Source organism: Narcine bancroftii, chromosome 4 (genome assembly GCF_036971445.1).
Source record: "Narcine bancroftii isolate sNarBan1 chromosome 4, sNarBan1.hap1, whole genome shotgun sequence".
Taxonomy (NCBI): domain Eukaryota; kingdom Metazoa; phylum Chordata; class Chondrichthyes; order Torpediniformes; family Narcinidae; genus Narcine; species Narcine bancroftii.
Window position 1 is genome coordinate 51,478,028 of NC_091472.1, and position 11,744 is coordinate 51,489,771.

Genomic DNA, 11,744 nt, shown 5'->3' on the forward strand with positions numbered 1-11,744 from the left:
TCCACTCCCTCCCCCTTCCCACAGCCAACTCCACTCCAAGGAAAATAAAGCAAGTCTAAATTCTTTATCCTCATAACTGAAATACTCCATCTCAGGTAAATATTGTCTGCACACTCTCCAGTATAATCTTTTTTTTTCCTATGTTGTAGTTACCAGAACTACATACAAAGGTCCAGCTGTGGCCAGACTAATGTTTCACGTAATTGCAATGTAACCTCTCTGCTCTTGCCTTTATTTCCCCAGTTAATGAAGGCAATTATTTTGTGTATTTTTTCCCCATCTTATATCCCTGCTCTAATTCCTTGCAGTAACTTTGGATACATTGCTTGTCCAAGGATAAAACAAAATGCAAGCAAGAAGCAAGCTCTAAAGATCTTCATTGGCTTTATGGCAGCGTTTAATCATTTATTGATATGCCACTAGGTGCCTGAGGATCACAGTACCTTATCCAATGCTTAGAAAGGTGCCAGAGCCAAGATTATAAAATTAGATAGGGAGAATCTCAGACACTGAAGGTTTCACACATCTCAATGCCTAAAAAGATCTATTGGTTAGACTAGACAGATTACAATCTGGCAGCAATGTTATACTTTATTTGCAGAAGAAAATATATCTTGTTACATTTCAGTTAGTGGGGGACATAGGTTTGTTTCAGACGGCTTTGGTTCTCACTCTTGGTTACTTCCCAGTAATGACTGTAAATGTATGAATATCAGGTGTAGCTCCCATACTAATGTATTCATTGTCTATGAAGAATAATCACTTAAGCAAAGTGACGGTGGGGGGGGGGGGGGGCAGGGTTTTATTCCAGGTTTGTACTAATTAACTGACTTCAGCAGAGATTATGGAATTATACCACAGCATGAATCAGCATTCAAGGAACTAAGGGAAAAAAAAAACCATGGGAGAAATAAAAATAAATTTGTTTTGAAAACCTTTCAGATAGCTCAGGTTTGAGAGCTCAGCTTTGATTTTCCTTCAAACTCAGTTACCTTCTGTGGATGAATTTAACTGGGAAACTATCAAAGATGAAAATAATTTGTATTCCTTTTTGTCAAAGCAGATAATACAGTGAAGATTGACAGCACTGCAGAAAGAACTATCATCCATTCTAAAAAGGAAACATATTGTTTGTTTTTCAATCTGCCATGGTTCCATAGTGAAAATTTTTAACACTACAAATGTGTTTGTGATGTCATGGTCTCTAAACCTTAGGTTCCCTTCCAAACGTAATTTTAATAGAGAGATTGGATATCACAGGTACAGAATCTTACATATAATATAAAGGTGCTTTATAAATTCTATATAAACTAATATTTTATGTAAGGTATTACATAGTTTTATTAATAAAAAAAGGCAGAAAGATTGAAAATAACCAAAAGGCAGACAGTCAACACAAAATCCTTTATTTTCCCTTTTCTGGCCATCTAGTTGATAGCAATGCTTCAACATCTGTCATAAACTTGGCAGTAGAAACTATCTCCATCCTGCTATCACTTTTATTGGGCATAAATCACTCTTGGTTTGAAGTTTTATGCCCAAATCCGTTTACTGTCCTTGTTCGTAGTCTTTAAATTAATATTTATAAGCTATTCAATGCACGGAAAGCTAGAGCAGTATATTCCTGCTTGAGTTTTAGTTTGTGCTGATTTCCCTCCTTGACCACTGACACTACTTAATTACTAGTAACCCCTTTTATTCATTGTCATTCACTATGGCCCCCAACACACAAATCAGAGCACTTTGTGTTGTTTTAGTAGGAGGGACCTGAACTTTAGTGAAGTGTATGGTGTAATTCATATGAGAAATAGCTAGGCATTGATGCATGAAATAGAAGCTATCTTAACCACTTTATCACCTAAAGTACTGGAGTCTGAGGTTTTGAAATCTCATGTTTACTGTAAAACGGGTTGTTTTAACAGAAGACATCACCTTGCCACAACCCATAGAGACAAGTGAATTTTGTGCCCATTATAAAACTGTTTTATCAGTATCTATTATTTATGTAACACATATTTTCAGGGAGAGTAGGATTTGTTTTACTAAATATGTTTTTTTTGCTACATAAGAATGAGATACTTTCAGTATGATTGCCAGGATAAGCTATGGAGATTCTCAATTTATTAAGATATGCAGGTCTTTATATCAATGTAGTACAATAGTTTTCTGGCAATGAGGATGAATTTTTACAGCTAATATTCACTGCAACTATAGCGAATTCAGAGATCCTGTCTGCCATTGTGAGTAGCAATGAGGCTGGTCCATGAAATATTGTTGATTCATGACAGGAAGGATAGGAGAATGTCTGTGTTGAAAGCTTTTTATACTGCTTAGCAAGGATGGATGCCCTGATGCCTCCTTCAGAAAGAATGAAGGTATAGAAGTACTTACCTTGAAGTTATTGCATCTCTGAATGGAATTTTAATGTAAATTAAAAAAAATTACAGAGTAACTTATCAGCAGATATTCCTGTTGTCGCCATGAGGCAAAATGTCAAAGCTATCTGTTTTTGGATCTACACTTACAGGATGTTTGCCTCTAATTATGTCTTGAAATCCTGTGAAGGTTTCTTCCATATCGTAAGCACCACACCTTTGAAAATGAGGCCCCAATTTTAAATTTTAAAAATGAGTTTAAAAAGTCTTACTCATCAATTATTTTTTGAGGAACAAAAATGGTGTATCGAGTCATATAGAGAAAATATACAGAAAATCTATTATTTTGAAATTCTTAGATTTAATGTTTAAGTCAGTATTGAGTAAACATTTCCAATATGGAATATAGAAAGTTCAACACTGCAGGGATGTACATCTTTTCTTTCAGGGACTGCATAACAAGCAAATGCTGAGAAACAAGGTGTGCAATGCTTGGGAATTCTTTTCATGTGGGTAACTTTTAGAGACCATGGTAAAACACAATGCTGGAGAAACTCAGCTGGTCAAACAGTGCACTTTATATAGCAAAGGTAAAGATACATTACCAACATTTTGGGCTTGATTCCTTAATCATTTAGAGACAGCTGGCTCAAAGGCCCGTGAGGGTGAGAATTTGGCCCAATAGCAAGGAGGTGCAATTTAGTGGATGCAAATCATCTTGGACCTTGCCATGGAGTTCTGCTGTGTGTGTACACTCAAACACACACACACACACACACACACACACACACACACACACACACACACACACACACACACACACACACACACACACAGAGTTTGTGCAAGTACATAGAAAGAAAAGAATTCACCATTTTGTGCATTCTCTTCCTCAGTCATATTCCCCAAGTATTCCCCTCACCTACACCAACACCCCTCTTCCCTCCTTCAATTTCCCATTGCCTTTTCCAGCTCCTTCCACTTGCATACTTGATAGTTGGCATAGACTTGATGGGATGAAGGACCTGTTTCCTGTTGTGTGATCTGAGATTCATGAAATTTACCAGCAGGTGAGACTGTAAAGTTCTCAAGCTATATGCTAAAGGGATTGGTTTGTGTTCACCAGTCTTCACCACTAGAGGCATGCAGAAAAGGCATGCAGTGTGTAAAGCTATGAGAGATGCTGCTTCAAGAAGGCAGCCAAGTTCATAAAGGATCCTCATCACCCCAAAGACAAACTCCTCTCACTGCTACTTTCTGACAAAAGATACAGACATCTGAAGTCCAGCATCCCTAACTTGGTCACATCCAAACTCACAAGATGAAAGCTAAACCTGCTCTGTACCTATCAAAGCGAAGGCTTGTTTTGCTGAGGATTGAAATGATTGACATACTGCCTGGAAAGATCCAGGAGACACATAGGAGAGAAGACTTTCCAACTTATTTTGTAGGCTGCAGAGAAGGCTTTGGTGGAGGGGCTGGAATCACCCCAAATAGTTATATATATTTATTCTAATTATTTATGTGATTATTGAGTAGCATTGTGTGTGTGCAACACAACCTGGAAATATGTTGTTTTGACAGGTTGCATTTGGACAATCAGATGGGAATAAATTTGAACTTGAACTTGAAAAGGTGAGAGAATTTCTGCATCCAGAGGGGCAAGGATATCCACCAAGTCTTCTCAGAAGGCAATGGGAGGCGATGGCAAGGGTGTATAACAGAATATGTGAATACAGTGCAGTGCAGTCCTCACTTGTCCAAACTACCATTTATACAATTAACCTCATACATTGCCCAGTTCAATCTATCATATCACAAACTTATCATCTATTTATGGATTTTAGTCAATTTTCTCACATATCTAAACTGGAGAGCAACAGTAATTACTTAAAATTGAATTGACATTTATATCTATAGGAGATGGTGTTAGATTGATGTTGAGGGAATGATCAACAGTAAAGCTTTTGTTTACTATTGAACTCTGGGATCTATCATCTTTGGCAAGGCCAGCATTTACTGCACATCCTGAATTGCCCTTCAGAACCCAAGAGTGAAATGTCTTCTTGAACCCCTATAGTCTAATGTAAAGGTAATGGTACAACTGAGTGGCTTGCTAGGCCATGTCAGGGGGCATTTAAAAATCAACCACATATTGATGGACTGAAATCACATGTCGGCCACACTAAATAAGGACACTTAAGAGAAGATTAGATAAGGTACATGGGTAAGATGGGTACGAAGGCTATGGTCCTGGTACAGGTCAATGGGACCAGGTAGAAAAAGTAGTTTGGCACAGATTTTTTCTGTTTCTGTTTCTGTTCTGAAGTGACCTAAGGTTCTATGGATGGCAAATATCCTACCTGAATGAACATGAGTGAACCAGATTATTTTATTTCAACTAAAATGATTGAAGATGAAAGAATGTCCATTCCTATTCCTTCTTCTCACATTCCACCTCTCCCATGGTCCACATTTTCTTTCCTAAACCTCCAAACTTTAACCTCCACTCCCCTCCTAAATTCCAACTTCGCTGCCTGAAATATCACAATCCTACCTCTGTGCTTTGCCTATTTGATATGTCAAAGAACTGCAATTAGGGCTGGTGTAGAGCAGGGCCAAGAAAAAGACTGTGGCAATTCAGGCAGCCGAAAATCATGGCATGATATCCCTGCCAGTGGGCCAGGAAATCAGAAGAAACAGGTCCGAAATTAAAAAAAATATAAAAGTAGAAAATGCTGCAAACACTCAACAAATCACGCTATGTCTGAGGATAGAGAAACAGTTAATGTTTCAGTTTTGGGGCACTGTCAGAGCTGTGAAAGAGAGAAAACAAATTAATTTTAAGTAGCTGATGGGTAGAACAAAGGGTATTCTCTGATAGTGTGACTCAATATGACAGTTAGGGGTCAATTCTGCCTGTGGTATCTCAAAGCAGTTGTATTGGGGAGTGCTGGACTGTACTGCAGGATGCTGGCAGCAGTTACGCACAGGCTAACATTGAGGAAATGAAGTCTCTTTCAGGACAATGTTGACCTATACTAACAATGAGAGCAATTTCTTTAACAAAGAGGCATGATCAATTGGTCTGCAGCAAGAAAAATTGAAATATATCCTATACCATTTGAACAGAGTGTGTCAGTGATCTCCCTCAAGCAAAAATGTTCCTATTTGTGAACATTTATGTTCTAGCTTGAAAGATTCCAGGTGCGAAAATTGCCATTCCTACAGTTAGATGGCTAAGGAGGGAGTGGCGTATTCGGCTGATGCTACAGCTGGTCTGATATGTCATTCGACTATGAACCCTTGCACTTTGTCAATTCGTGACAGTTAGTTCGGCCTCTTTCTGCACCTGGATCCATATTTCTACGACAGGATCCTTGGCATTGACGCTTTCATTACTTGGTTCCATTACCTCCAAAGCATATGGCTGGAAGCATCTGCCATCCTGTTAATGCAAGATGTTTCTCTTCCTCTCCACATCTTGTTCCAAAACCTCCAGTGTATTTGAAAACCTTCAGTCATTCCTTAATCTTTTACAGTCTGTGTCATTTTGAGCATGTGCAGTTGAAAGAATATTTCAATCTTCATAGTCATTTTCAGCTGTTAGACAATTTAACTCAGATAGGATCAAAATATGAAATGACTTAATAATGTGGCCATTACTCCTTCCCTGACCACAATGTAGGCCGTACTGTTTCTCCAAAGATGTTAGTTGGGGTGGAGCAGGGTAGTTAATCAAGTCTTGGTTAATCAACACACTAGCGGGACCAGCACTAATTGTTCTTGCAATTAGATGGTCTTTCTGAACTGCTGCTATGATAAATTTACATCATCCATACTCTTAACTGGGGAATCCTATTATTGTGACCCAGTGATGATGAAGTTACAGAGAGATATTTCTATATCAGGATAGTATGCAACTTGGAGTCAAGTTTTGGTCATTTTGTGTACCTTCTATCTTTGTCCTAGCCAACAGAGATCATCAGTTCAAGAAGAGCTGCATAACACACCTTGGCAAGTTGCTGCAGTGCAACCTGTAGGTAGTGCACACTGCAAGCATTCTGGAGAAAATGACTGACAATCTAATTGTCCTGATGATGTTTGAACAGCTCGAATGTTGCTGCAGGTGTGCCCACTTGGAACGTATTTGATTACATTCCTAACATGACTGATGGCTAATGACAGAGAGATGGGGAAGGCAGAGAGCTAACAAATCAACACAGAATACCTTATCTGAGAATAACTCGAGGAAACACGTTAATGCAGCTTGACCATTTGAATTTCCGTTGAATGGTAATCTGAAGCTGTTGACAGTGGGGAATTTGTGGTGATAATGACATTGATGTCAAGAGATTTTGGTTAGACTTCCTCTTTGTGGAAATGTTTGTGTAGGATGTGTATGGCACAGATGTTAGTTACCACTAATCAGCAAAGCTTTCAATATTGTTCATGTCTTGCTGCATGCAAGCATAGACTTCCTCATTATCTGAGGAGATTGCAAACAGAATTAACATTGTGCAATCATCAGTGAACATCCCTCGTGTGTCTTCAATTATTGAGTCAATGAATCTAAACTATAACCTTACAGATCTTCTTTGTTAAGTGGAGGTTAACTCCTATAATAATTGCATCTAGGATATTAATACTTTTGGGAGTGAAATAAAGCCATGATGTTACTAAACAATCAGTGATGTTGCCACTGACATTGCTTTCAAAAGTTTAGATTAGATTACCAAAGCAAACAGCAGTTGAGCTAAATCTAATGATGAGAAACAAAAGGACCATGCATTTGGATTTAGAAAGCAGGAAAATTAACATATATAAAACCTATCTTTAATGCATTCAAAACGAATAGCTCACATTTAACTTGGCTCATTTTATTTTAATTTGTTGAGTTCACTGATGCTTTGAGGTACTTGGTTCATTTTTTTTTGAACTGGGCCAATATTGAATGGGTGTGGGTCAACACATGCTGCATAGTTATTAAAATATCATGAGCAGGTTGTCATGCCAAACCCTTTGAACTCATGTGCTGCAGTGGTTCCCTTTGAGGGGGTTTCTTTGGCCTCCAGGTTCAGCATCTGCTGGTGCGGATTGAACATATGGAGAGGATGTGTCCTCTGCTTTGTAGCTTAAGGGACCCCAGCCTCTGACCAAGTTAAATCTGAAAGATCAACCACATGAACCTACATTGAAATACATCCAGAAAAGTACTCAAGCGACAATGTTACCCTTGCTCTTCGCAAACATGAAAGACCCTGAATATAAAAGTCTTTCCAACAGATGATGGAGCTTTTGTGATTATTATGAAGTGATCATTTAATCCAAATTGTTCAGAAGACTTCTGATCATTTGCACCAATTTAAGCAGTTTGGATATTTATGTTACATTATTTTCACTATATAAATGAATGCTATTATGAATAATCAAAATTATTAGATATTAAAATGTAATTGACAATAAAAAATAATTTGAAAGGGTTTAGTCAAATAACCTTATGATATCCTCAGTTTCATTGTAGGTGTCGCTGCAGCAAATTTAACCAGAAATGTTTCACAGAGTTTGTACAGGAAATAACATTTCTCTAAAGACGTGTTCTCTTCAAACATAATTAACCTAGTGAATTCAGAAAATGTCAAGTGTAAGGGTGCTTAAAATGTTTTGTGGAATCCTTCAGCAAGCAACAAAACCAGAAGAAGACCATGGACAATAAATGTGTTTATTAGTGACTGGACATATACCGTAACTAATGCCTATCTTCTTCTAATAATCATATGTTTACAGTAGAGAGATCTGAAATGTGACTTTGAATCTTTGTTCCTGTGATAGTACAGATCTATCACCAATGTACATAGTGTATATAGTTACTGTATCTAGACTGTGCTTACAGCGATTGGCTGAGAGCTAAGCCACACCTATTGTCTGGGCCTTAAAGGGTTGTGTCCCTAGCCTTGGTTTGGATCAACAAGTCTTTGGTTCTTTCGACGAGCTCTACAGTTCCATTCTGAAATGAAGTGATGTCTGAATTTAGATTTCCAGCAGATTCAGCGTGGATGCAGCTGCAATCAAAATGTAAGAGGTGTCACAGTTGTGGAGGTTCTGCGTCTCAGCCATGCCAAGGAGGAGGGCAGTGAAAAGTGCTGATCTTGTGGATTGCAACCACAACTTACATCTCTGACTCATTGGCACAAATACGGCATGGGTGAAGTAAGTCCAAAAAGTGTAATTCATTTTGTATTTTTTTGTGGATAAGGCCTGGTCTTCAGAATGCACCTTCACAAAGAAGCTGGATCCTTTGTTATGGCACTAGGTATGCAGTCATTAAGTCTGGGATTGCACCATGTCAGAGGGCTACCATGATTGTATTATGAATAGTGAACTTAACAGAAAAATATACAAAGATAAGCGTATACAGAGCCGTTGTCATACCCACACTCCTGTTCGGCTCCGAATCATGGGTCCTCTACCGGCATCACCTACGGCTCCTAGAACACTTCCACCAGTGTTGTCTCCGCTCCATCCTCAACATCCATTGGAGCGCTTTCATCCCTAACGTCGAAGTACTCGAGATGGCAGAGGTCGACAGCATCGAGTCCACGGAGGACCATCGCCTTCCCAAGATCGTGTTATATGGCGAGCTCTCCACTGGCCACCGTGACAGAGGTGCACCAAAGAAAAGGTACAAGGACTGCCTAAATAAATCTCTTGGTGCCTGCCACATTGACCACCGCCAGTGGGCTGATATCACCTCAAACCGTGCATCTTGGCGCCTCACAGTTTGGCGGGCAGCAACCTCCTTTGAAGAAGACCACAGAGCCCACCTCACTGACAAAAGGCAAAGGAGGAAAAACCCAACACCCAACCCCAACCAACCATTTTTCCCCTGCAGCCGCTGCAACCGTGTCTGCCTGTCCCGCATCGGACTTGTCAGCCACAAACGAGCCTGCAGCTGACGTGGACTTTTACCCCCTCCATAAATCTTCGTCCGCGAAGCCAAGCCAAAGAAAAAAAAGAATACAGGTCTCACCATTATGGAACAGTTTGGACTTGACAGAAATTGTCAAAAATTGCTGCAAGCAATGAGGTACTGCAGACCAGTGACCATTCCACTTCCTCTAAAATTTACAATGCAGTCACTCATTTCCCCACCCCCCCCTCAAATATTGAATATGAATGTCGAGGTTCTCTGATTTTTGGAAGAAGCCAAGTGCTCATTAACACACCATCACATTTCTTTTAAATGCACTTAACTAATCTCCATTATGCATATTATTAGAACTGAAATGTTTCATCTGTTAAAAGGGGCCATAATCTTTGTAGAAATGTTAGCGTGATTCAGATTTAGTCTGTGAGAGTCAATGGCAAAATGGAAGCCATCAATGGAGGTGTCTAATCAATGTAAGTATTTGTAAATCAAGGTGGGAAGGAATTTACCCTTGCTGAGTTGTTCTTGTTTTACTTCTAGTGTCTTTACTTCTTTCCTTAATGTGCTGCTCAGAAATGGACCGCTTCCATGAGATTGGAAACTAGAACTAATGATTGGAAGTTATTTTGAAAATAGGAATATTGTGTAGAATGTATAAAATTTTGTGCACTGACAAAACAGTGTAGATTGACCACATCTAATCATTGAGTATATATGCATGTTTCATTCAATAACAGATGTTTCTGGAGTTGATATAAAAGTAAACGGCATCAATTTCTCCTGAGTTCAGCACATTTCCCAGCATGTGAATTTGCTGTTTTCAACAAGACATATATTCAAAGACAACTGAGACTTTAGTTCCATCACTTGGAGTGAAAGCTGACAGTAAGAAGAAGAAGCAGAAAGCAGCGCGAACCTCACATTGTCATGCATGGCTGACCTGTAGCCATCATCAGGAATTAAGCACTGAGAGCTACAGATATCCTTAGACAGGTTCAGGTTTCCTGGCACTGCTGTGATTAGATTTTACATTGGTTCCCTGTGGTCAATAACTGCTTCTTTTTATGCATTCATTCTCTTTTCCCCATAAAGTCTTTGAACTGTTACAGAGTATTCTTGGAGAGGTTAACACCAACTGGTTGATAGTCACTAGAATGCACAGTTTCTGTAATCAGCAATGGGCTTAGAAGCTGTTTTATTTTTAAATGTGAAGTTCGCTTTTGCTTTTATAGGAGGTGTATTATTCCCCCATGGATTATGGGTTCATTTCATGAATCTAAACACTTCTATCAAGGTTCTACCACCAGGAAATGTAGGTCCAAAGCACTTAAGTAATGAATGAATCCATTGCTACCGGCAGGAGGCATTAAGCAAACAGCCTGACAAATGCTTATAACATTGATCATAGATTATATGAATATTTACATTTTAAGCTATAACTAAAATATTGCAATAAACCCAAAGTTTGACAGAAATTAATTGCTTTATTACGGAAATTGAATATATTTTGCCCTTCCACTTCCAAACTGCAAAATATGTGAAATCTTGGTTTTGGCTTGCATAGTTGGTGTAGCAGTTAGTGCAATGCCCTTACAGCGCCAACGATCAGGACCAGGGTTCAAATCCTGTACTGTCTGTCAGGAGTTTGTACCTTCGCTCTGTGTCTGCGTGGGTTTCCTCCAGGGGCTCTGGTTTCCTCCCATCATTCAAAACATAACCGGGGTGGCACAGGCTCAAGGACCCAAATGGCCTGTTACCCTGCTGTATGTCTAATTTTTTTTTTAATTGACAGTAATTGTTGCTTTAATGGTGTTACTTTTTTAAAGGATTATCTCATATGAATAACAGGTTCCTGAATTAACAACAATATTTATCAAACATTCCAAAGGGACAATCTGGAAAAAGGTCATTGAAGTTTGGAGATCTTCTCATGTTTCAGGTGTATTTACCTCCATTCCCATTAAATGAACTTTTTTGGATGCGAGAACCACAGAATGAATGGACACCACAGCATAGAAGCAGCCCCTTTGACTCTCTAGTCTGTTGGAAACTATTATTCTCTCTAGTCCCATTGAACTGCACCTGGACCATAGCCCTCCATAATTCTCACATCAATTTTTTCTTATGTCGAAATCAAACCCATATTGACCATAACTGCTGTTACCACTTCTCCGATGAAGAAGTTCACCCTAATGTTCCCTTTAAACTTTTCACCTTTCACCTTTAAGGATGTCCTCTTGCTTTTGTCTCACCAAACTTTAGTGGAAAAAGCCTACTTGCATTCATTCTATTTATAACCCTAATAATTTTTTATACAACTTCAGCCAGGAATTCACAATGAATACATATACCACAATGCCAAAATTGAAGAGCATCAAAGAATCACAGCCATCAAAAACACCATAATTCTGTGTCAACACGATATCCAGTGAACATGTTGT

The 11,744-nt window shown here is 38.9% G+C and overlaps 1 long non-coding RNA gene across 1 annotated transcript; it reads left to right on the forward strand.

Annotated features, from left to right (window-relative positions):
- Positions 1-1,200: 1,200 nt before the first annotated feature.
- LOC138760558 (uncharacterized) lies at positions 1,201-10,768 on the forward strand. The gene is made up of 3 exons (XR_011355702.1): positions 1,201-1,260; positions 3,960-4,010; positions 10,041-10,768. It is a non-coding gene; the product is annotated as an uncharacterized lncRNA (long non-coding RNA).
- Positions 10,769-11,744: the final 976 nt, after the last annotated feature.